The sequence below is a fragment of the Uloborus diversus genome, chromosome 5 (genome assembly GCF_026930045.1).
Source record: "Uloborus diversus isolate 005 chromosome 5, Udiv.v.3.1, whole genome shotgun sequence".
Classification (NCBI taxonomy): Eukaryota; Metazoa; Arthropoda; class Arachnida; order Araneae; family Uloboridae; genus Uloborus; species Uloborus diversus.
This window is the reverse complement of record NC_072735.1, coordinates 61,284,210-61,311,081: the sequence shown is the minus strand read 5'-3', so window position 1 is coordinate 61,311,081 and position 26,872 is coordinate 61,284,210.

The window sequence follows — 26,872 nt, the reverse complement described above, 5'->3', positions numbered from 1 at the left end:
AAACTTGTGTAGTTAATTCAGTGTTTGTTAAAGTAAATTTTAATACCTTTTCATGTAAGTTTGTTGTTCGAGAAAAATACCAAAATAAGTGAAATAAAGGCAGTGGATAACTAAGGGCATGCAACATGCTATAGCAAAATCCTTGTTGTCAAGTAAAATCTTTGTGGATCAAACTTTTTGAACTTGGATGAAACAAGACTTCCGTTGGTTTAAAAGTGGACCCATGAAGTTTTAGCTAAGAAGAATAAGTCACATGTTAGAAGATATCAAGTGGTGAGCGAGGTGTAGTGAAAACAGCTCCGTTGTGTGAGTCCCGAGGGGTTTTTAAGTTTCTCCTGTTATAAAAAACAATTTTCTTTTTTTGAACAACTTATTATTATTTGTAATGTTTGTTTATCTCCTGTAATAACTATTTATATTTTAAGGTTTGATTTTCTTATTTGAGAATGTGGTCCATCGATGGAAACTCAATGGTCCATCTATAGCAACTTGTTCCCATAAATAAACCACATACTAAAATATTTCTTTTTAATATTTTTGAAAAATATTCACTTTTATGCTAATTGAATACAATTAGCATAAAAGTGAATATTTTTCTTAAAGGGAGAACTATACTGAGTAATTATTCTTACCGTCAATATAAAGTTTGAGTCTGAACCACTTCTTAAAAAAGGTCAAAAGTGTTATGTGGTTCATTGACGGCAACCTTCCCCTATGCGTAAGAGTTTTCCTTTACAAAATCAATTTAATGATATTTTAATTAAATTTAATATCCTATCAGATATTATATCGAAATTCAATTAATACTCGTACCTAATAAGAAAAAAATTCGATTCTCGCGGTACATATCAGAAAAATAATACAAAACTTAGTGAATATTGTCTTCATTTTCGCCTGAAACGTAGCCTACTGAGCCTGTTTTGTTTAATATTTCACGAAATATTGTTTGGAGATGACTTATTTATGTACGCAGTAAAAGACAATGGTATTTTTCAGTGCATAAATGGCATTGAAACGGAGCTACTTTTTACTAAAACGTGTTTCAGGATCATCCAGATTTTTCGGGGTCTAAGACCCCGAAACAAGTGTTGAATTTCCTATAAATTTGTAAATTTTAGTGATGTACTGATGTATTTTGCTTTTTATGTCAGAGGAATTCCCTTTCTTTTACATGCTGTATCACAATTTCAAATAATTGTATTTATTTATGTATTTAACATTGTACTGGAAATCCAAGTGCTCCGGATAATGCACTCCATTTGGAAGAAAATATTGCAGCAAATACAATTAATATCAAGTTCCATTATTATTCATCAAGTTCTATTAATTTCATAAAACTTCTGTACAAAACACCTGCTCGGTTGGAAACTAAAATAAAGCGAAAGAATATCCTCCCTACCCACTCGCAAGGACACGAATGATGAGGAATTTTCATTCGAAATGTACTAACTCCCGCGAGTCCACCATTTTGCACCAGTTCCATTCAATTAACAACTATAATTAGTAGAGGCTGCTTTTGAATATTTATCTGACTCCCCCACCGACGCCGCTTGACGAGTCGCTAATTATGGTCGTACGGTTTTAACTGCATCGGGAAATATGGGTTATCGCAGTCACCCCATTGCTTTGGCTGGAAGCCCGGTTCTATTTACGTGCAGCATAATAGGATAGGAACTAATGGATTGAACGCGAAACGAAATTGTTTTGATATAAAACCTTCCTTTGTCATTGAAGTATGCTTTCTGAAAGTACTGATTATTTATTTTTGCAGCAAGTTTCATTACCAGTTTGATAATGAATTTACTTTCTGCAGCGACAGATACAAATATTTTGTGTAGATTTTTTGTTCATGTGTAGTACATTTGTATGACTCTAAGTTACATTGTATAGTAAAGAATGAAGGATGTATAAGAGTAAACTAATGGAGTAATATAAACGCTTATTAAATTTGAAAGAATGTTTCTAGTTTATGCATACACTATTAAAAATTCAGGAAACTTTTATGGTAAATATTTTTGTAAAATGGAGTGCAAACAGTACAGAAAAAATTACAGTAAATTGTACCCAAAAAAAAACAAAACAATTGCAGCTCCAATTGATACACCACGTGACTTTGCGAAGCAGATAACACCGTATTTTCCCTCACTAGATGTGTTCCAACTTATATAATGAGCATCAAGGTTGCCTGTCAATCCAAAGGTTCCAAGATTGAATGTGTTGCTTGCATTTTGCGTTTTTTAACCCTTGTTTTTTCTACCCTATAATTTTACAGTAAAATGAGCTTTTACGGTAAACATTACTAGCAACATAGATCTGTAAAGTTTCAGTTTTTTTTTTTTTTTTTTTTTTTTTTTAACAGTGTGCTATTTGCAAGAAAAATATTGTATAACGTACGTAAGCAATGACAACAATGAGAATATTCAAAATGACGCAGTAGAGATGTCGTTATGAATGAACCAGCAAACAAAGTGGTTTATTTTTGGAATCTTAAAATCAAATAATATTAAAAATAAATACACTATACAATATTAAAAATATTGTATAACGTACGTAACGTAGGATTTCAGAGTACTATTTATTGTCGAATGATAATCATTAAATAATAACAAACCACCGTTGAAAGTTTTAGAATGTTCGATTGGGATTTGGGTTCACTAGTGAACTTTTTTTTTTAATCCTTTCATTAACTTTCTAATGAAGATGCAAAATAGAACAAAAAACTCTCTGCAGTGGACCCGAAGTATGGCTCCGACCATTCACTGGAAAAAAGATCTGAAAGAAAATCACTGAAATAAACGTCTAACAGAGAATAACTGAATCAGAAAAGAAGCTGAATTATCGTCACAGAAATTGCGCAATCTCAGTCTTGAAAAATGCTAGAATGTTCTTTCAGCGCTATGCAAGGAAAACCATACTGAAGTGGTCAGCTGTGTTTGAGAGGTTGTTTTAGCTCAGTTAGTCTATCACTAAGAGTTTTATTTCGTTTTTGCGTATTTGGATTTTAATACTTGTTTACCTTTTTTACGGTGTTTAATGATATTTGCTTATTTTTTATGGTTATTTTAGCAATTTTTACCAATTTTCTTGTACATGTATATTATTAAGCTTCCTGTGTTTTTGCCAAAGCTGTGTCCTTATTTTGGACATTTCTTAAAATGTGCCGGACTCGTAATAGTTTAAGCACCCGAAGTACGGCTTCTTCAGGACTTTTTTTAGAGAAATTAATGAATCTGGAGAATTTCGAATAACGAACATTTAAATTTGGAGTTGAAGTTGTGATAATTCGCGCAATGGATGAGCGACTAAAATAACTCCCAGAAGCCATCAACTCCATGAAAAGTGATGTAAAAAATTATTTGGCTGATCAAGAGCAAACGCAGAAGGATATAGTAGCTATCAATATCAATTTAAAAAATATTAAACGTTGCTGGAAAATGACTTAGATGCTAATAGCCGCCAATCAAGAAGAAATTAAAAACGAACACACTTCTGTAAAGACTGTAACGGAAAACAAATTTAATGCAGTAGAAAATAAGGTTGATAGATTCAAAGGAAAATTTGAAAAGCAATTTGATATCGTAGAAGATCGTATCGCCACGTGGAAAATAATGTTAAGAAGAATCTTAAAGAAAAAGAAAAAAAAAATGGCTGCACACGGAAACTGTCGGTGAGCATGTGTCTTTACCTGCAGTTACGTGACCGTCAAAAAAGTGATCCACGTATGTCGGAAAGACAGCAAGTACAAGATCCAGTTTCCTATAAATAGTGAAGCAAAAATGTATGGGACTCTGTTACGTAGGCCTGTCATCTTGCAGCATCGCTGAGAGGTGAAGCATCGGATATACTACAGTCCCTCCCACACAGCCAGTGCCTAAAATTTGCCATTCTCTCATCTGCGTTGGAGCTTCGTTTCGGCAAGAAATGCCAGAGGGATTTTCCAACACTTGTTGAAGTCCCGTTTCCAGAAAGCAGGACTTGCAGAAACCCTCCAAGAGCTAGTCTGCTCTGTGACTTCCTTGCAGATGTTGAAGACAACTTTACCCTCACTCATTCGACAGTCGGAGTTAGAGATGTTGACATTCCGAAAGCTATCCGGAAGTCGGATGTGGAAAACTATAATTCAGTTGTTGTTTTCACGATAAAGTTCGAGGCCGCCCAACAAGCTACCCTCAAGGATCGCCATCCTATACGAGGAATGGTGGCGATTTAACCAACTCCATAATCTTCAAGTTCGGCTGAACTTTTTTCTCAATAAGTAATTAAATTAATTCTTCATTTATTCGTTTATTGTTTCACTGTTCACTCACTTATTAATTTATTCACTCTTTTATTTTACGAAAAACATTTTTTATTAATCAAATAGAAATGTTTCAATAGAAAAATAATTTGTTGTTTACTTTTCTTTGTGGATGGGATAAAGTGAGCCCCCCCCTCCCCCGTTTTTTTAAAAAATAAATTTATTGTCAAAAATGCAACGATTTTTGGAGTGAAAACATATATATTTTTTTTTAATTTAGTACCAAAAGAAAGAGTATTTTCTTCTACGTCTGGTATAATGTGTTTAGAACTTCCTAATATGTAGAATTCTAAATATAACGCTTTTTTAAAGGAGATTTTAAATACGACTAAGCCTTTATTCACGTGACTGGTAACCAAATTCATTTTTGGCCGGCAAGGAAATTAAAAGCAATGATTTAAAATTTTTATCTGTTGCCAGTTTCTATTTGTTAGCAAATAAAATACTTATAATTGATTTTTAATTGCTTACGGCTTTTAAAAGGATTTTAAAGTTCCCTCTTGATTCGACATTTGCGACTCAGTCAGTTTTTTTCTTTTAATTTTATAATATTTAAAACATTGTTCTTTCTTTATGTACTGTAACTCTGAGTGCAATTATGAGTTTTTTCATTTTCAAACTGGTAAGTTTCTTTAACTATTTCACTTGTCTCTTATTCCTATACTGTTCATTTAATAGATACTGAAATTGAAGAATTAGGAATATTTAGGGTTGTTATATTTTCAGATACAAAGTAACTATACGAAATGTCAATACCTAAAAAAACTAATTTATCTTACAAGAGCATTATTAAACAGGGTAAAACTTCTGTCTTTCCATCTAAACTATTCTACACATTCGCTAAATATATCCGTATAATAATAAGGATTTTGCCGTTTGGTAATTTGAGGGTATCCTAAACAGGTTTTTCCATTACACTATTACTCAACACCTCCTTGCATAAGTGCACACTTTATTACAAGGAAACAAAGCGAATTTATCCGAAATTTCATTCACTGGGGAGCAGAGCCTAGAAACAGAAAAACCCACTGGGATGAAATGTACCCTAACGAACTTCGTAAATGGTACGGCGATAGGAGGCAACCGAAATGAAGCGTAATAAGGAATGCGAGCCACAAATCGAATGCTTTTCCGGATATAGCTTTATAGCATTGAATTCTTTTCGCCATTATTGTTGGAAATGAGATCTTGTCGTTCCATTACCTAAGCTTAATACAAAATTCTTTATTTCTCTCCCCATTGTCATTTCTTGTTTATTCCCTACTTTGTTGGGCTGCGCATAATTGAGAAATAGAGAGGAGTTTTGTTCATTGGTATAGTTTAACGAAGTAGGGATGGTTAGAACAAAAAATTTTTTAGAAACTTTGAAAAGTGTTACAAATGATAAAATTGAAAGTTAAGAATCAAAAGATCTTTATTTTTCACTACAGCGAAAATATGACTAAAATAGCGGTACATCATCTTATTTTAGAAAAAAAGTTTTTAAAAAAAATGAAGTTATGTATTCAGTAAATGAAAAATGATCAAATAAGCTTAGTGCTACAATATGAATAAAGTGAAAAACCAATGTATATAAAGCAAAAATTCTGAAAAAAATGCAGCAGAACTTCATTTTGATGATAACTCCTTTGCTGTATTTTCTTCAGAATTAGTGCTTTATTTACGTTGGGTTTTTACTTTATTCGTATGCATTCTGTTTTTAAATTGCAATATAGACATTATAACTTTTTAAATAAACGCTTTTTCTGACAATAGGGGAATGCGATATTAAATGGAACATGCGGTTGATTGGGGTACTACTATTTACTATAAATGGACTTTCAAATAGGTAATTCGTAAATGGTACAGCTATAGGCGACAGCCCAAGTAAAGCGTTATAAGAAATGCGAGACAAAAATCGAATGCTTTTCTGGGCATAGCTTCATGATAATGTATACTTTCCGCCATTATTTTTGAAACTAATGTCTTCCCATTACATTACCAAATGTTGGTAGGCAATTTTTTTTCCCTCTTAAATGTAATTTCTTGTTTTATCTACTTTGTTGAGTTACGCGTAATTGAGAAAGAAAGGGTGTTTCCAGTTTATTGGTTTGAGTTTGACAAAGTAAAAATGAACAAAAAAAAAAAAAAAAAACAGCAGGGTAATGGCACTAGTAACAGACATGCTTAAGACATCGCTCTCAGGTTAACTCAATTTTCTGAACCTTTAAATGTACTCAGGAACATTGAAAATAGCACCCAAAAAAGAAGAAAGGTGCAATCGCGATATTTTGCATATAAGAAGAGTGACGTCTGATATGCAAATGATTCAAGTTTGGTGTCAATGCGCATGACCGTTTACGCAATCGGAAAAAAGTGCTATATAAACCAATTTATACAGCACTCGACGATTCATAAATGTTACGATTACGTCTCGATTGTTGGAGAGCCTTAATGAGTGAAGGATGCCAGGTCGGTAAGTTACGAAGCGTTTCTTACAGTTAAGCGAGTTTGAGAGAGGTTTGATTATCGGCATGAAAATTGCCACGTGCAAAAAACCGGGTCTGGAGCGATCAGGAAGTCGACGAGGAGAGATAATAATCGAAGGATTGTGCGGCAAGCACTCGTGGATCCCGCAGTGACTCGTTCCACCATACAAGTAGACGTAGAGGTAGCAATTGTTCGTCGAACCATTTCTAAACGTCTTACGGCACTGAATCTGCAGTCCAAGAGCCTTTTTTACGTACTCTTTTTTCCACCAAAGCATAGGCAACTCCGTCTACAATGCTACGGAGCCAGAGCGATGTAGGGATATCACTGACTGGCAAAAGGTGGTGTTCAGTGATGGATCCCGGTTCGTTTTGGGGTCTGATGATAACCGCGAATGGATGTGGAGGTGCCCTGGAGAAAGGTGCCATTCAACCAACTCTATCGCACTACACACTGTCGAACAGCGAACATAATGGTTTGGAGGGTCATAGCCTATGATAGCCGATCCACACCAGCTGTGGTACGTAGAACCTTAACGGGCCAGCGTTATTTTAATGACATTCTGCAGCCACATGTAGGACCGTTCCTAAATGGTCTCCCAGGGGCAATTTTCCAGCATAATAATGCTCGCCCGCATACAACTCGAGTTGCTCAAGACTTCTTACGTCCTTTTGAGACTCTTCCATGGCCAGCTGCTCCCCCGACTTGTTCCGTGTAGAGCATGTATGGGGTTAGCTGAAACGCCAGACGACCCCGTGCATTTTTCTGTGCAAGATTTAGAAGTGACAGTTCAAAACTTGTGGGTCCATCTGCCTCAGGACAACATCAACCGTTTAATTAGATCAATGCCCGTTCGGAAGAGGAGAATTCTCAATTCACAGTATGAAATTCCAATTTTACCGAATGATGAAATTCGAGCATGCACACATATACATACATTACATCTACTGCGAAGGAACATTCGGCATCATTGAAAACTATTTAAAAAAATAATGATATTTAACCCGGGAGAACTCGTGGTACTTTTCGTCACACGAAAGCTCGCGGGGAGCTCCGTAGGCCTGGAGTGGTTATTTCGGTAATTTGAGTTTGCAAAATAGAAAAAAATTGTGTTTTCAACACTGAATTATAAATAGATAAACAGCCTCTAAAATAAGTTTTAAAAAGTAAGGTTTAAGAAAGTTTTATGATACATGAATCTTAATCTTCTTCTAAGCATGACTGTTGATAGCTATACTGTTCTGTGTCAACTTCTTCTTCATCATCTTCATTAAGGGAGTCTTCATCAGTTGAAACCTCAACTAACAAGGTCTGCAACCTCTTCATTTCATCTTTGTAGCTTAAATAGCGATGCATTTCACAACCTCTTCCTTTACATTCACAATCTGAAATGAAAAGCGTGAGCGCTCGCTCCGGGCCTCTGAGGCCCGAATCGGAATTTTCTGGTGAAAAGGAGAAATGTACATTCCTGAAAAGCATGTGGTCAATATGTAGGTCATCTTGAACGCAGCTACTGTGGACCTCATTCATTTCCGTTGAAGGGTGATTTTTGGCAGCGTAGTTTTTTAATGACCGGGCTTGAGAGACCCGATGCGAGTTCTCCCGGGATGGGTTGCAATCCTGTCTCCTAATTTGTCGAGTTAATTAGTCCTTGCCCCCCCCCCAAAAAAAAAATTAATTTGGGGTGTGGGAGGTAATGGTGAGCTCCGGGGACTTCCCATCGAGGCGACCCTGCGGAGGGGGGGGGGGCGCAATTTCTTAAGTTCGGCAGGGGCGCCAGACCCCGTAGTTACGCTACTGGTGGTGATGGCTTAAGAAATTTTCATTCGAAATTTAAATTACTTATATTGGAAATGAAAATGTAGGGACCATGGAATTTCTAAGAATATTCCTGATTTACCTGCTGCTGGCCCAGTAAGAATAGTACTCTAAATCATATTAATCCAAATTGATTGGAGATCCAGTTCCATTGCATACTTAAAGTTTCGCAAAGAAATTATTGGAATACCGCTTTTAATTTTAATATAGTTAATATGCGCTCTTATAACTGTTCTTAAGATACATAGATTTTACAGTAGGGCGGGCCGAAATCAGCCGATTTTTTTTTTTCGAAATCCATTTTTGGATAGCGTGTAAAAGTTGCGTAGTGACCTAGTTAACACTCACAAAAAATTTCTTGGGTATTGAAAAATATATAACCGGCCCTATTTGACACTGAAAAAACGAAAAAAAAAGGAGAAAAATAATTTTTTGTCAAAAACATATTTTTCAAAATAAATTCCAAATATTTTGCTGAACTGCAACGAAAATGTTATATACTGAGCCAGTTCGAACTTATAAAATGTGTTATTGATTTTATAAGGATTTAACCGCACCTTTCTGACATCAAAAATTGTAGAAAAACGAAAAAATATTGGATTTGTTTAAAAGCCAATATGAAAATTATTTTTCAAAATTCATTCATAGACAGATTAATTAAATAGCACTATTTATAGAGAGAATAAAATTTTGAAAAAAAAAAAATCTCCAAATTTGATTTATAATCCTTCATGCATAGTTATCAAATCCCTTGTTATCAAATGTTGTTATCAAATATCCTTGTTATTAAGTTCTTTCCTAGCTTGAAGTTCGACATGAATATATCCATCTCGTGAAATTTTCACCTCAAACTTTTATTGCAGCTTCAGTTATTAGTTTCACACGACGTTACACAGCATGCATGTGACAAGAAAAATTCTTGTACGCTCTGTTACAACACAATTTTCCCAATGAACTAAATCAACAGCTTCTAAATTGAGTTCAAGACGGTAAAAAAACCGTACACCATCCGAGTTCTTCGTCTTCTTATTTCTAGAGTTGAGAGTGCGCCTAATTGGCAATTCCCGAATGTATTTTCTAGTGTCAAACAGCAGTGTCAACAGTAGCTGTTCCAGATGAGCGAAATATGCATTATTTCAGAAAACTTTGAAGATTATGCGCTGAACGTTGTCTGTGGAAACTGCCTTGCAAGAAAAACTTTAAAAAACTGTTGCTCACCATTCTGGCAGTTTGGTTTAATTTTTATTTCTAACCCCATTGGAACATAAACTAGCATTACATACTTTACAAGCAGTGTAAAATTTTCTGATGGACTTGTAGTGCCAATACACAAGCGTAAAAACGGTTTGCAGTTGTCAGCTATCATGCATGACTGAGTTTTCCTGGGCTGTCACCACACTGTCAGCCACGTTAGAAGATCAACTACGTACATCTTTTACGGTAAGACGGATTCGATACAAATACTGTTGTTCAGTACTTAAATTTTTTATATCTTCCATATCCAAAACCAGGAGATTGCAGTCAATTTTATCACATTTGACCACTGGAAATTTTCACAATCTCTAAGAAGTTGTCTGGTAGCTTTAGTATAGGAATGTGGTCCCTTTGTGCAACTGTTCATTTCCAGAATAAGATGCCTCAGTGGAAACTCATTAGTATGCAGCAGACATAATGTTACAAATCCTGTAAATAGTAATTATTGTAGTAACGTAACCTGTAAATAGTTTCCCGTAATGAATATACAACCCCTTTTCATTCGGCTAAAGTATACGACCCCTATTTTCTTTTCTTTTCATTGATAAAATTTGATAACGGTCTACGCATTTCGAGAAGCAGTAAGAATGTTGTAGAAACTTCTTCGATGTTTATGAAAGCGTCCTGCGTGATAAAAAGTGGAGTTTCGATTGAGAATTTGTTCTGAGAGTGTATTAGCTCTGTTTATTGCGAGGCATTTCACTGTGTTGTTTTCGTATTTGGAAGTAAATACGTGTGTAAACGTTGAGTTTACGGTGTTGCGTGATAATTGCTTAATTGCTGATGAATAATTTAGCAGTTGTTAACGATTTCTCGTGTACATAGTGTAAATAAATCTCCTGTGTTTTTATCAAGAACTGTGTCTTCATTTCAAGAAAGTGGAAGTCGCGACGGATCCGTTACAATTGGCGCCCAACGTGGGGCTTCTTCTGGACTTTCTTGGAGTAAGTGTGACTTTGGATATTTTTTCATAAAGACTGTTTGAATTTATAGACTTTGTTTTTATGGTGATTACTCGCGCAATGGATGACCAATTAAAACAACTTCTGGAAGCAATTAATGCTGCGAAAAGTGACTTGGCTGAAAGTTTGGCGGCTAATCAAGAACAATTAAAAAATGATATGGCGGCTAATCATGAACAATTAAAAAGTGATTTGACTGCAAGTTTTACTGCAAATCAAGAACAATTAAAAAATGATATTGCGGCTAATCAAGAACAATTTAAAAGTGATTTAATGGTACTGAAAAATGATTTAGCTTCTAACCAAGAGGAAATTAAAAACGACCTTACTTCGGTAAAGACTGTGATGGAAAATAAATTTAAGGAGATAGAGCATCGAGTTGATGCTTTTGATGAAAAATTTGAAACAGTAGAAAACCGTATCGCAACAGTTGAAAATCATGTGGATGAGAAAATTAAAAACATGGAAAGGAGATTGGCGATCGCGGAAAGCAGCTCTGTACAGTTTGGCGCTCCCACATCGGTTGCTCGACCGTCCATTAAACTTGCCACATTTGATGGGAAAACTTCGTGGCAGGTTTACAAAACTCAATTCATGATAGTGGCGGAAGCGAACGGATGGGACTCTGCTACCAAGGCCTGCCATCTTGCAGCATCCCTGAGAGGTGACGCAGCGGACATTCTTCAGACCCTTCCGGACAGCCAGCGCCTGGATTTCGCCGCCCTCACAGCTGCGTTGGAGCTTCGCTTCGGTGAGAAGTGCCAGAAAGATTTCAGCCGACTCCAGTTGAAGTCCCGTTTCCAGAAAACCGGGGAAACCCTGCAAGAGCTAGCGGCGGACATCGAGAGACTGTCTCATCTTGCTTTTTGCGACTGTCCTGCGGATGTTCGAGACAACCTGGCACTCAACTATTACATCGACGGGGTTCGAGATCCGGAAATCCAGAAAGCTCTACGGATGGCGGATGTCAAAGACCTGAATTCTGCTGTTGTGTATGCGATGAAGTTGGAGGCCGCCCAGCAAGCAACCCGCAAGGATCGCCATTCAATCCGCGGCGTGAAAACTGATGAGCCTGATTCGATTTCGTCACGCTTTGCTGAACTGGAAAAGCAAATAAAAGAAATTGCAGGAACCCTCAAAAGGATTTCGGCTCCCAAGGACCAAAATGGACAATCACTTAAGTGCTGGAAATGCGGCGGCGAGGGTCACTTCCGAAAAAACTGTGAAGCTCGCCAAGAAACCAGAGGGAAGAGCACCTCTCCCTCTCAGGTCCAGGAAAACTAAGCCATGGCAATCTCGCTGGGCGGAGGTCGCCAAATTGGAATGAGCCCCATCTTAAAGTTTTCCAAATTTCATCGACGAGTGGCGGCAGTAATGGACTGTTTGTTTACGCATATGTAAACGGGTTTCCCTGCGAACTGATTATTGACACTGTAACCAATGTTACAATCATTAGAACAGATGTGGCTCGTCAATTTGGACTCAACATTCTATGGACGCCGCCCTGCGTTACCCTCCAAACTGTGACAGGTGACAAGATCGAGATTGAAGGTAAAGTAAACTTAGAAATTGTATTTGGAAATGCCACTTACCATCATACGGCATTAGTTGCTGCTATCACAGACCCCTTCATTCTCGGATTGGACTTTTTAACGAAGTATGACTTCAACCTCGACTTCAAGACTAATGAGCTGCACTCGATAAGAGAAGACATAGCCGTTTTCCCCGCAGAAAGTGATGTAAAATCCGCTCATCAAATAATAGCCCAAACAGATTTATCGATTCCCTCAAGGTCAGAATCATTAATACCTGGCTCCATTGAAGAAAGCAATAGTTTTTGATTTGGACTCATTGAATACCCCAACCTAAACAATAACCTAAAAGGAGTGCTGGTAGCATCTACGCTTGTGGACCTTTCTATGGATGTATTTCCTGTGAGAGTCGCCAACGTGAGTGAAAGGCCAAGGAATATCCGAAAAGGTGAAGTGTTGGCAACTTGTACTCCAGTAAACTGCATCATTAGAAGAATCAATTCCCCTGCGACTGTGTCTCCTGAGTCCTTGACATCGAAGTTAATTGGGAGTGCGCCGTTATCGAATAATCAAAGAACTGCTGCGGAACAATTGGTGGACGACTTCAAGCATCTGTTTTCCTCTACATCGGAGGATGTTGGCCGTACGAATTTAACGCAGCATAGGATTTACACTGGAGAACACCCCCCTATTAAACAGCATCCAAGACGACTACCGTTCGCCAAGAAGGAAGAGGTTGAGACCCTCCTGAAAGAGATGAAGGAGAATGATGTAATCGAACCGTCATCCAGTCCTTGAGCCTCTCCCATCGTCTTGGTCCGAAAGAAAGATGGCTCCACCAAATTTTGTGTCGATTACCGACGACTGAATGAAATCACCAAGAAAGACAGTTACCCTCTTCCACGGATAGACGACACCTTAAACACTCTTTCCGGACACAAGTGGTTTTCGACCCTGGACTTGAAGAGCGGCTACTGGCAGGTTGAGATACACCCTGATGACCGAGAGAAGACAGCGTTTACAACTGGACAAGGCTTATGGCAGTTTAAAGTGATGCCCTTCGGCCTCTGCAATGCACCAGCTACGTTCGAGCGTCTTATGGAGACAGTGTTAAGAGGACTTTCCTACGAATCCTGTCTAGTCTACTTAGACGATATCATCATCGTGGGACGCAGTTTCGAAGAACATCTGGCAAATCTTAGGAAGGTGCTGCGAAAGCTTAAGGAAGCCAATCTGAAGTTAAGCCCGTCCAAATGTAATTTGTTCCGCTGGGAAGTGAACTACCTTGGTCACATCATCTCTTCTGAAGGTGTAAAAACCGATCCAGAAAAGGTATCTGCGGTCAAGAGTTGGAGTCGTCCCGAAAACATCCATCAGCTGCGAAGTTTCCTGGGGCGCTGCACGTACTACAGGAAGTTTGTAAAGGGTTTTTCCAACATTGCACGACCTTTGCATAAGCTGACGGAGAGCAAGCAAAAGTTTGAATGGTCCAAAGAATGCGAAGATGCTTTTCTACGACTGAAGGAGGCTTTAACATCAACGCCTATCCTCGCCTATCCTCAGCCTGAAAAAATCCTTCATCCTGGACACTGATTCGAGCAACGAGGGCATCGGAGCTGTTTTATCCCAAGAAATTGACGGAAATGAACATGTCATCGCTTACTGGAGCAAATGCTTATCAAAGTCGAGGAAAAAAGGAGGGAAATTACTGCGTCACCAGAAAGGAGTTACTGGCCCTAATGAAAGCTATAGAACACTTCCATCATTACCTCTACGGCCGAAAAATTCTGCTTCGGACAGATCATGCCTCATTAACTTGGCTTTTGAACTTCAAAAATCCGGAAGGCCAGATAGCCAGATGGATACAGCGGCTCCAGGAACATGACATGGAGATCAAGCATCGAAAAGGGTTATCTCACGGTAATGCTGACGCTTTATCAAGGAGACCCTGTCCTGAGAACTTCCACTATTGCCCCCGAATCGAGAAACAGTATTTAACGACTAGCCCTACCGCCTATCAGGTGACAGTGACTCCAATATCATCAGAACCTGATCCATGGAGTGACGACCAAGTTCGAAAAGATCAACTTGAAGACCCCGACATAAAACCAATTTTGGAGTTCATGGAAAGTGACAGTCGGCGACCTAGCTGGCAGGACGTTTCCATCTTCAGTCCTGCAACAAAAAGATACTGGGCTTTATGGAACTCGCTCCATTTACGGAACGGCGTGCTACGCCGAAAATGGGAATCTGACGACGGCAAAACATCTAGGTGGCAGTTACTTCTTCCCCGATCAAGGATTTCAGATGTTCTGAAAGAAATACATAGTAGTGCGACTGGAGGACATTTTGGTGTCTTGAAAACCCTCAATAAAGTTCGGGAGCGCTTCTTCTGGAGCAAGGCGAAGGATGACGTGGAGAAGTGGTGCCATTCCTGTGACGCCTGTGCTGCTCGTAAAAGACCGAAGAAGAGAAGCAGAGGGAAGCTACATCTGTACAACGTTGGAGCTCCTTTCGAATGAATTGGGATCGACATCCTGGGTCATCTACCAAGAACTGCTGATGGGAACAAATACATTCTTGTTCCCATCGACTATTTCACCAAATGGCCCGAAGCGTATCCCATTCCAGATCAGGAAGCTACCACCGTAGCAGAGACTCTAATTCAACATTGGATCTCGAGATATGGAACACCTTTGCAGATTCATTCCGATCAAGGGAGGAATTTCATCTCTGCTGTGTTTAAGGGCCTATGTCAAATTTTCGGAATTGAGAAAACTAGGACAACACCACTACACCCACAATCGGACGGCGTGGTGGAGAGATTTAACCGCACAATCCTGAATAATCTCTCGCTTATGGTATCCAGAAATCAACAGGATTGGGACAAGAAGCTACCTTTGTTCCTGCTGGCCTACCGCAGTGCTGTCCACGAGACTACCGGATATGCCCCATCTTAGATGCTGTTCGGACAAGAGCTTCGGCTACCTTGTGATCTCGTCTTCGGTCGTCCTCCGGATGCGCCTGCATCGCCTGACGAATACATCCAGGATCTCCAGGCCCGGTTGGAAGACGTTCATAACTTCGCACGAGAGCGAATCAACATCGCGGCGGAGAAGATGAAGACCCGATACGACACAAGGTCTACTGGACATGAATTCAACGAAGGCGACATGGTTTGGTTATGGAATCCCATCCGACGGAAAGGTCTGTCACCCAAATTGCAGTCGCATTGGGATGGACTTTACAAAGTCCTTAACCGACTAAATGACGTCGTAGTGAGGATCCAAAAATCACCTAATGCAAAACCTAGGGTTGTACATTATGATCGGTTAGCCCCATACTATGGCCATAGTTCATGAGTATTACGTAAACAACCATGGTTGATAACATAAAAGTTGTAGATAATTTTTGCTTTTAATGTTTAGTAATATTTCCTGTTATTATTGGGTTTTCTGTATCTGTTAGTTATTAATTAATGTGTATATTTGTAAACTTGTGATACAAGTTTGGCACCCTTTCTGGGGATTGTACTGCCCGGGACGTGCAGTCCTTAGGAAGGGGGCAATGTTACAAATCCTGTAAATAGTAATTATTGTAGTAACGTAACCTGTAAATAGTTTCCCGTAATGAATATACAACCCCTTTTCATTCGGTTAAAGTATACGACCCCCTATTTTATTTTCTTTTCATTGATAAAATTTGATAACGGTCTACGCATTTCGAGAAGCAGTAAGAATGTTGTAGAAACTTCTTCGATGTTTATGAAAGCGTCCTGCGTGATAAAAAGTGGAGTTTCGATTGAGAATTTGTTCTGAGAGTGTATTAGCTCTGTTTATTGCGAGGCATTTCACTGTGTTGTTTTCGTATTTGGAAGTAAATACGTGTGTAAACGTTGAGTTTACGGTGTTGCGTGATAATTGCTTAATTGCTGATGAATAATTTAGCAGTTGTTAACGATTTCTCGTGTACATAGTGTAAATAAATCTCCTGTGTTTTTATCAAGAACTGTGTCTTCATTTCAAGAAAGTGGAAGTCGCGTCGGATCCGTTACAATATGTTCCTCTGTAAAGGTCTTTTGACACATGTCTCAAGTAAAAGAATTACTCCACCTTTCCATTCCGTATTAACATTTCTTCCGTCGCATCCAATAACCGATAATTAGAGCAAGAACATACTATACTTTTCTGCAAAGCCTATAATACCTTGCGAAATTTCTTTTGCACTTTCACCAGCTGTTAGCGATATATGACCGATGTATTTGCTACCTGGTATTTGCTACCAGGAAAATTTCTTTTCCCTTAAGATGGACACTGGACACAATAGACCATTTAATTGCTTACTCCCAGCTGTGGTGTAGAATTGCAGTATTTCCTGTCGGTCTCTATTAAGGAGGTGGCGAAGAGGGGTCGTAAAGTTGAAAAAGAAATGGCTTGAGAAGAAGAAGAATATTTGCGTTCATTTTGGTCAGTTAAAAGGACCTCAGAGGATTTACATTGTTTAATACTTAAGGGCTCTATTTGTCAAACATATCTAAGATAGTAGTAAACTAATGTTAGGAATAATAGTAACAGTTGAGCGTCGTTTACAAACCAGAAGAAACAATTGGAGCCTCAGATTAAAAAATTAGCATTTTGTATCACTATTTTTATTTGAGTGTGCGCATTTTTAAAAATTGGCGAACAAATGTCGCATAAAATTGATCGAATTTTCAATATATATTCTAAGTACCGCATCACGTAACATTTCAATATTATTGTTGTTAGTTTTTTTTTTTTTTCACTTTCTTCGTGTTTCAGTTTTAAGGAGGGCAGCTAAATATTCTGTATATAAGTCTTTAGGGATCACAACTGATTCATTAACTGATACTTCCACTGTTTGCTGGAACTAGTTTCAAATTTATTTATTTATTGGAACCCCTCCCCCCCCCTTTTTTTTGAGAAAAAAAAACATTTTTGCCTTTTTTTCCAATTTTTCAAGGCCAAATAGGGCCGGCTAAAAATTAAACAAATTTTGCGAAATTTTTTGAGGGTGATAACAGACCCATATAGCAACTTTTCCACACCATCCAAAAACAGACCTTTAAAAAACGTTCTTTCGGCCCACCCTTTGTACAGAGTCCCTAAAAAGAGGCGACTTTAAACAGGCTTGAAGTATATCTGCACGCGTTCATCAAAGAAACCACAGCAATAGTTTGAAAAGAGTCACCGGCAAATTCGAAGATGACACGTCTCACAATTTTGTCTTAATATTTTAGTTCTTTTAGAGTTTTATCCAAAACTTCTATATTCAAACAGTAACTCATCGAACATCCGTCCTACATTATGGGGCAGATCTTTTGATGACACTTTCCAAATGTGGCCCATTTTTTTTCTTATTAAACGTACGCATTATTTCTGATGGGAGACATTCAAAGTTGTTTAAATCTGGACTGTTAAACCAGATTTAACCACCACTAAGTAAAATTGTTACAGTTCAGTAAAAAAAAAGCGCACACACGTCCTCAGTCTGTCTCTAGATTTTGGTTAAATTTATTAAACTTTTTTTAGTTCCACTGGGTATGCCGATAAACATTAATTTGCGTTCTGGTATCATAGGCGAGTCGCTAATCGATTACTAATTTGGTTGCGTGGTTGGAAACTTACTCATTCAGTAGGTTGCAATCAAGTATCAATCTTGTCCGAAATATATAAACATACAAAAACTGCTATCTCTCTCTCTCTTTATAATGTTAGTATGGATGTCACTGTGCAAGTCTGTGGCTTTCATACAAAGAAGAAATAGTGGTTCCGAACATCACCCGGAATGTATAAACATACAAAATAAACCCTCTCTCTTTATAATATTAGTATAGATAAAAAACCTCAAAGGGTAGCCCGAAATGCATGCAAAATTACAACTTTTAGAAACACGGATTAATATCGTCTATCTGCACTATTTGAAATCAAAAAGTAATTTGCTCAAGTTTATATTCTTTATCATTCAATTCAACGGAAATGTTAAACTCCTTATTCATTGCAGTTGCAGGGCAATCAGCGCTTGTGTTTACGTATATAAGAACAGATCAGTACGAAGCATAAACTGGTAGCGAAGACAAACAATTGATTTAAAGAGTTAGTATTAATACATACATGCATAATTTATAGCCTATGTCACTCAGTAAAAATGCAAATTTCCTATAGTGAAAGAATTTTTCAAATAGCTGCAATGGTTCCGGAGATTACATCGAACATATAAACATACAAAAACCCGCTCTTTGACTTTATAATATAAATATATATTGAGGCTAGAACTCCAAGAAATGCTCACAAAATTTTAAAACATTAGAACTATTTAAACTTTTATTAACAACTTCTTAAACTGTTTAATCCAATTCAGTTCAGAATGGAAGCGGAGGCCAAAATACGTAATGTATTCAGCTCGTCCTGTTTCGGATTTATTGACTTTATTTTCGGTCCAATTTTGCAAAGCTTGGATATTTTGTTAAGAAGTATTTTGTGCCACAACACTGTAACCTGTGTAACCCTGTTCAAACAATTTGTTTGCTTGCTTACAGAGAATTCAGGTGTAACCTTGCGCTAAATTAGCGATACGTTACGTCATAGTAACATTACTACGGTGTAACCATCCCAAAGCGATGTGTTACTTTGCACTTTTGATTTGAATTAGTCAGGAAGTTATTGAAGCTAGTGATTGGTGGCCCCATCATAAATAAATTTACTCTTATTTATAAAATAATTGCGGAAGAATGTCAAAGTCTTTGAAAAAGTACATTTTTCATGATTTTTACTAAAATTAATAATAAAAGATTATTAGAAATAATTTTGAATTATCTTATATTATTATCCAAAAAGGCTATTGTAAATTAAAACATTTGTCCTATTAATTTTTGGAAATCACAAAAAGTTCTCCGTTACACATTGACTTCATTAACCAAGAACATTCTGGAAGAGATTACTAATTCTTAAGACATTTCAAATAGTAATTTACTTTTTGTTAATTACGTTTATATGATATTTAAAGCTAATGTATTCTTAAAAGACTTACTTAATTGTTAAAATGAGCATAAACTGAGCTTTAGGTAAAATATTATATTACTTGGAAACGTAGAAAATGCTAATTTTGTTCATCTCCAACTTGATATTCTCCCGTCATTTAAATAAAATTAGCTTCGTAATTTCTATTTCCTTGCAGCATTATTTTCTCATCTCTGGAAATTGCTTCACATTAGCAAATGTCCTTACACATCTCTTATTTAACCATTATAAAATAAAAGAATACTGTTATTTTAATGAATTTTCAAAATATTTTTGCGTTTATTAAATTATCAAAGAAGCTTTGAATGTTATATAAAAGTAGACTTCAGAAAGTTTTTTTTTCATACCAAAAAAGGAGGTTATTTTAGAGAGGTGAAAGGATGAGTTTGGATCCAAACATATAAAATCGGTGCCAAATCTTATAAATGCAGAAGTTTTATATTCCAACGAAAGGACATCGGTTTCTGAACGTGTGAATGCAGAAATTAAATTCCAAATAAATGCTACCGGTATAAAACTTTATAAATACAGAAATTAAGTTTTGTATTCCAATTAAATGACATCGGAGTCAAATCTCATCAATGTAGAAATTAAGTTTCATCTTCTAAATAAATTACATCGGTACCAAATCTTATAAAGGCAGAAATTAAGTTATATCTTCTAAAAAACTACATCGATGTTAAATCTTATAAATGCAAAAATTAAGTTTTAAGTTCCAAATAAATGACATCGGTACCAAATCTTATAAATTTTGAAATTAAGTTTTATCTTCCAAATAAATAACATCCTTATCAAAACTTATAAATGCAGAAATTAGCATTTTTTTCGGCACATGTAATCATTTACTTTTTTTATAGTGATTTAAGACATTTACTGTGAAATAAAATAATACCGGATTAGATAAAGTCATTCAAGGTAACTTTGTGCCACAATTTCTACATTTTAAGCTGCACCGCTCATATTTAAAAAAAAATCTTGTGTTTTTATTACAAACTGGAAGAAAAACTAAATTGATTCCAATTGAGAATTGTATCCTAAGCCTTGAGCCTAAATTTCTACATTTTAAGATGAACTACTAATATTTTAATAGTAGTGTTGTATTTTTTGATTTAAAATGGAAGAAAATTTCCTAAATTAATGTAGGGTAGACCGGGGCACGTTTACGCAGTGCCCTTTTTTCAAAACGAATTATAACTGGAGAGTCAACAGTCATAACAGATTGATGCTGCTCCCTAGCAAATATTATCCCAAGTTTTTGAGCATCAGCCGAGTTTCGGTCTAGCATGCAGAAAGAATAATCTGTTTTCTACCGAGTCAAATAAATTTTAAGTTGAACGTTTTGAAGTTTAGTGTGAATAAAAAATACTTAGTGAAGAAAGAACAAATATATAAAAATTAGAAGAATTTTATGCTTTTTTGAGTTGTATTTGTATGAAGAGAAATGTTATTAAATTATTTTATGCGTTAAAAATAAATCGAAACTTGGCGACGGGGCAAGTTTACGCGTTGTTGTCTGAGCACCATTACACACGTTATTATTGTGTGTATCGTAACTACATGTGCTATTTTCTGATATTAGCAGATTCAGTCCACAACTCAAAAAAATTCATAAAAACATCTTTTATTGTACTTAAAATTTAAATGCAACTATAAATAAAACTTTTGCAAATAATACTAACGAAATTACAGTTCATTATATTACCGTAAAAGGGTCCAGCTATGCTATTGCTTTGAAATCCTGAAATTTTAAGTTTTTTGAAATAATAAGAATGGTATGCATCCGGGGGTTTGACGTTTAAGCTTTGATGTAACTTTAATTTTAACTGTAGGTGGCGCTGATACATATATTGCTTGTCTGTTTAATTTGTTTTCTTGTTATTTGAAAATTCTGAGTTCTAATTCTTAGTTCAGTTAGTCTTGTTTTGAACTTTATCTCTTGAATTTTGAAACCTTGAATTACCGTAAAACGGTACAACTTTGTGCCAAGGAGGCAACAATGAGCCGCAGTCGCCATGGCGATGATTTTGCTCTCTAGTGACCTGTTTTTCGAACTTACGAGTTCCAAAAAGTATCATCAGGTAGTGTAACCATTGAGGTAGCTAAAAACGCTTTATCAGAGTTCGCCATTATTTTTGCATAACTTAGATAACTTAGTCGTTCTTAGTGCGTGATTCGACTCACTCGCGGAAGAGCCAAAAGCCTCCTTTGGGCAGACCACTTATACTGTTTTCCAAGATCTGGTAAGTTGAGATTTGCTTTACTAATTTGTCAGTTATGAATTAAGCCGCTTGTTGAGTTAAAATGTTTCATAGTTTCCAGAAGCTCTAAATATTTATCGAAAATGGGAATGTTGGGGTACAACAATGTGCCACCTATTTTTCACGCTTTAGTGGCTTTGAGCCTCATTTTATTCTCTGTAGGGATGTTTTCGTCATATTTTGTGTTATTTATTCTAAATAATGGCAAGAAAAGACAGAAGAAAGCTTGGGGGTCACACTATCGCCCGTACTCATAGGAGGTTTCGAAGAAGGCGCTGACTGAAATCCGGACCAAATACAAACTGAGGTAATTTTTAAAAGTTACTTATTTTGATGAGATTTGGAATAAGAAATATGATTTCATATTTCAGCTTTCAATTTTTTTAAACCTCGTTTAAAATCGACAAGTAATGATTAAATCTTAAAAAATTTAAAAAAAAATAAATAAATAAAAATAAAGGTAAATGTAATGGATTAAAAAAATTCTTTTGTACAGTTTCAAGCAGAGGACAAGTTGTAGTCTGAGGCAACAATGGGCCAGGTCAAGTTTTCAATGTGTTTTCTAGGTTAAAATGAGGTAGCCCATAGTTGTACCCTGTAGGGGTACAACTGTGGGCCCACGGGGAAAAAAATTCCCTTCCTCTTCTTTCCAACTTTGATTTTTTCCAAACATTTCATTCGAAAGACGAGATGTATAGCTACCATTGCTCAAGTCCTCAAATTTCTAAATCAATGGTATACACGGAGTTTTCATTGAAAACATCGAAAAGTGGCCCATAGTTGGATCCTTTTACAGTACCTACTCTTTGTAGTCACTGAAATTGGTAAAATACGCAAAATAAAAATAAATAAATAAATAACAAAATAAATTAAAAATAAATAAATAAATAAACAAATAAAAATAAATAAATAAATAACATGAAGCCATAAAATACGTTTCTTTTCCCAAGTTTTAACTTTTCATTATATCTTTTTCAAATGTCAGATTTCTAAAACAAAATTTTTAATCGCGTAACGTCACAAGTGAAGACAGCAATCTTGAATCGGAGCGTGTGGTTGTAAGTTGCGGCAAAATATTGCCCTTTGGTGATTTTTCAGTGCAAGCAATTATTAGCGGATTAAAAAAATATTCATTTCGCGAAGTTTGGCAATGTCCTGAAACTAAGAAAAAAGAAGTAACTAACCCATGTTTTCGAACATGCTGTTTCAGAAAAAAATATGTTTGAAAAATTATAAACAACAATATTGCATGGAAATGGCGAAGCAAAGAATTACATTATAACACAGCGAAACATCGAAAATTACCTTACTACACTTGGCTACATTTTTTTTTTCTCAAAGTGGCTGGCTACTTAATGAACATGCATCAGTTAAAGCCATTAAACTTAAAGCGAGTTTTAGTAAAGAATGTGGTTAAAGAGAAAGAAAAAAAAATCTCTCAGAAAACGCCTTGCAACTCAAAGTTCTAAGAATCTAAGCACATGTAAATTGAAACGTATTCTTACCGGGAAATTAGTACTGTTCCTCCTCAAAATTAAAATCACCGCATACAACGTTGACCGATGAAGATTATCTGTTTCGATGAAGGTTTCGCTGTTTCGGAATAAGAAAGGAAATAACTCTGCTTTTATGGGGTGGTCCCCCTAAGGAACACTGACCATATTTGGCTCACCTATCTCATTTTCATAAAATTAATGCAACATAAAAGCAGGAAATAAATTTTCTAAGTGTTTAAAAATTTCCCGTTGGTACTTGACATTACAAGATTTTCATCATTTAAACTACTGGCTAGAGTATGAGGAGAGAGCAATTGCTTCCGAACGATAAATAACGAAAATAACTTCCGAACGATAACTTCAGAATGACTGAAGGACGCAATTGTCTGTTCACAATATTGCCTTTTTTGTGTAATAAAGAGTCGATAACTTAATTCATTACCCTGATAGGCGAGTGAAAATTTTGGTTTACTTTGACTTTTTGTTTTAAAGCCAAATAAACAGAAAAAGTTTAAAGCTGCACAAAGTAAACTGACTTATAGTTTGAATAGCCACATGCGCGTACTCGTTATGGTAGATCGCTCTTACACGGTGAAAAAAAAAAAAAGGTTCGACAATCCAAATCAATCCATGTGGGGAAAAAATGTTCTTAGGCACAGAAGGAAAAATTAATTTAAAAAAATATGTTATTAAGATTTATACTATTACAAAGGGGTGGAATTTCAAAAAATGAAATAAAATAAAATAAAATAAAATAAAATAAATAAATGAATAAATAAATAATAAAAATTGTTTAATTTTGATTTGATATTTTAAAATTCATAGCAATTATTTTTCTGCATCTAAAATGCTCCAAAGGAAGAAGCAGTGTCATAAAGTACTAATAGTGATAGTAGTAAATATGGTTAAAAAAATAGTTTTATCTAGAATCTAAAATTGCTATAAAATAACTAAACGAAAAATGCAAAAACGAATTAAAACACTATATAAAAGTGACTTGCCGCGAGATCTACGAAAGGAACATTGAAGTCAAACATTTGTTTCCACGTGTAGTCCTACAATTAATTGATTTAAAAAATTTTCTTCGGGTACAAACGATGAAATACGACTAATCTAATATTTCCAGAAAATCTTTGATTTCGTTGATAGATCGTTGCAACAATTGAAATGATGACAAGCGCACAATTTTACAAGTATTTAGATGTTATCGCAAAATTACAGAAACGTCTGCTTAAATTTTCTCTCAATACGATAAACTCGCGAAAACTATTGGCAGTTCGAACAAACCTTCGAGCCGGCAGATGACTGAGCGAATTTGATGATGTGAAACGTCCTGAGAGACTTGGAATTTTAATTGAGTTTTAGCTAGATCAAAATTCCCAGGTTTCTATGTATTAAGAACAGAACTGATAAATTTTAAATTAATAACGCACTTTCTCTGAAATGTTGGAAATGTCAAATTGAATAAGAATTCGATAAACGGGAAACTTGGCGGTTTTTTGAGTGTTACCAAATATTTTGGTGTCATAGTCCCACATTTAATGTGTTTCGGTCTTCCCGATACTGCCAGCATCATGGATGCAAGTTTGGTGATGGGTTCATGACGGAAAATATTTTCAGCCCCCCCCCCCCTATGCGTACTTAAAGATAAAATTATGTGTATAAATGTTGTAGAGTTTAGCAATGCCAATTTAGAAATCTATGTTTGATTTGAATTTCAAGTTTTTAAATTTCTTTCTTTAGGTGTTTTGTTAAGTAATTTTAAAAAGTGGCTATAACGGGGGGTCTGGTGGTTCTCCCCCAGAACTTTTTTAAAATTTAAGTCCAAAAAACGCAATGGCAGACCATTTTGGTAAAGTTCAGGGAATGAGGGGTTCAGGGACTCTTACATCAATTATTTCAAATTGATAGTCTTAAAATCCCAATATTGGGCGATCTTCAAAAATATTAGAGAAAGGGGGGGGGCGCTTTGGGCTCTCCCCGAAATTAAAGCTTTAAAAAACGAAAATGTACTCTATCTTTCATAACGTTTATACGCTTTTTTAATGCATTATCGAAAGGATGAAGTTCGGGAACCCTGCTTCAGCAATATTTCGAAATTGAAGTTCCAAAAACCCCAATTTTAGACGATGTTATATAATGTTAGGGTTAAAAACGTTCGCAGTTCCCCACCATTAGTTTTTTGCCGATCGTAAACATTTTGTTGCAGCAATAAAATCACTTTTGACATAAGATTCTCACTTTTACAACATAAATCAGTTCTGATCGGAAAGTCTACCCAAGATAGCGCCAACAAACCAGAAAAGAAGGAAAGATGAGGGAAGGGTATGGGGTGACAAATGATAATGAACTAGGACCATTCCTCTATACACATAGGCGCCCATATGCAAAATGTTAAGGGGGGGGGGGCTCAGATATTTTTCCCATGGTTTAGCAGGATATGTTCCCCATGTAAACCGATTTCAGTACAGATTAGTGTTATTAAAATTAACTTATTCAGTATAGGCTGGAGAAAAAATGTTTTTTTTTTCATTTTTGTAAAGAAAAAAGGTACTAAAAGCAGGGAAGATCTAATTTTAAAGGAGGAGGGGTTTAGCCCCCACTTTCCTCCCCTATATGGGGCCCTTGACCACACAGACTTCATTTGGAAAATAATTCTTTTATAAGATAGCAGGTGGTGAACTTAGCAATAAAAAAACCGCTTCCGAGTGAAGTAGATATATTTTTTAAGAAAGGTACACTTTCCGATATTCATAAATTAAAAAAAAGAAATAGGGTAACTGAATCCTTACCCCAGGCATGGCCCCCGAATAACATCCTTCTTAAGGCACTCAAATATAGCCTAAAGTGGCATTTTAAATATTTCAGCATGAAAAAAATTTCAGAAGAGAATTCCCGAACCCCTTGCGCTGAGATGTCCTAATGTCCTAATGTCCACAAATGTCCTAAATTTGAATTTTTAAGGCTTCAGTTTTTAAGTTTTTTCCTTGGAATAGTACCCCCCTTACCTATAAACATAACTTATGACCACCTAAACATTTTTCAATACTTTAATTTCGGAAACTTTTTGAAGGAAACTTCTTACACTCTTCCCCCTTCAATCATCCAAAGATAGCCCAAAACAGAGCTCTTAAAATTTCAGAAACGGAAATATTTCGGGCAGGGCGGCAGAATACTCCCCCACACCCCCTGTCATTGTGTTTACTAAATGCAGTGTAAGTTTGTGTTTCAGATTTATTTTTCTATTGAAAGGGCAACTCCCCTCCCCACATCGCCAAAGACAACCCAAAGTTTTAAGACTTCAATTTTGAAAATGTTCTCCTTAACTCTTAACTCACTCAAAAATAGCCAAAATAGCATTTTAATACTTCAGCATGGAGAAATTTTCGTGGGAGAAAGCCCCCCCCCCCCCCGAACTCTTTCAAAATAATTGACTTAAATGAACAAAATGGACAACGCAAATTTAACAGAAACGGCTAAAATCTGAAAAAAAAAAAAAAATCTATATACAGTAACCTTCCAAATATCCACGGAGTATTGTGGCACGGTAATGACGGATAAGCGAAAACCGCGGGTAATCCGAATAATAATTAAAAAACGATATTTAGTGCATAAAATAGGTGAGAAATATTAATAACATTCCCGAATACATTAAAACTAGAACTAAAAACATTCCTGCAAAGTATCTACTAACATTGAATATCTTTTCTAATAATAAAACTCAAAGTCTCTCTATCAGGATGTATGGA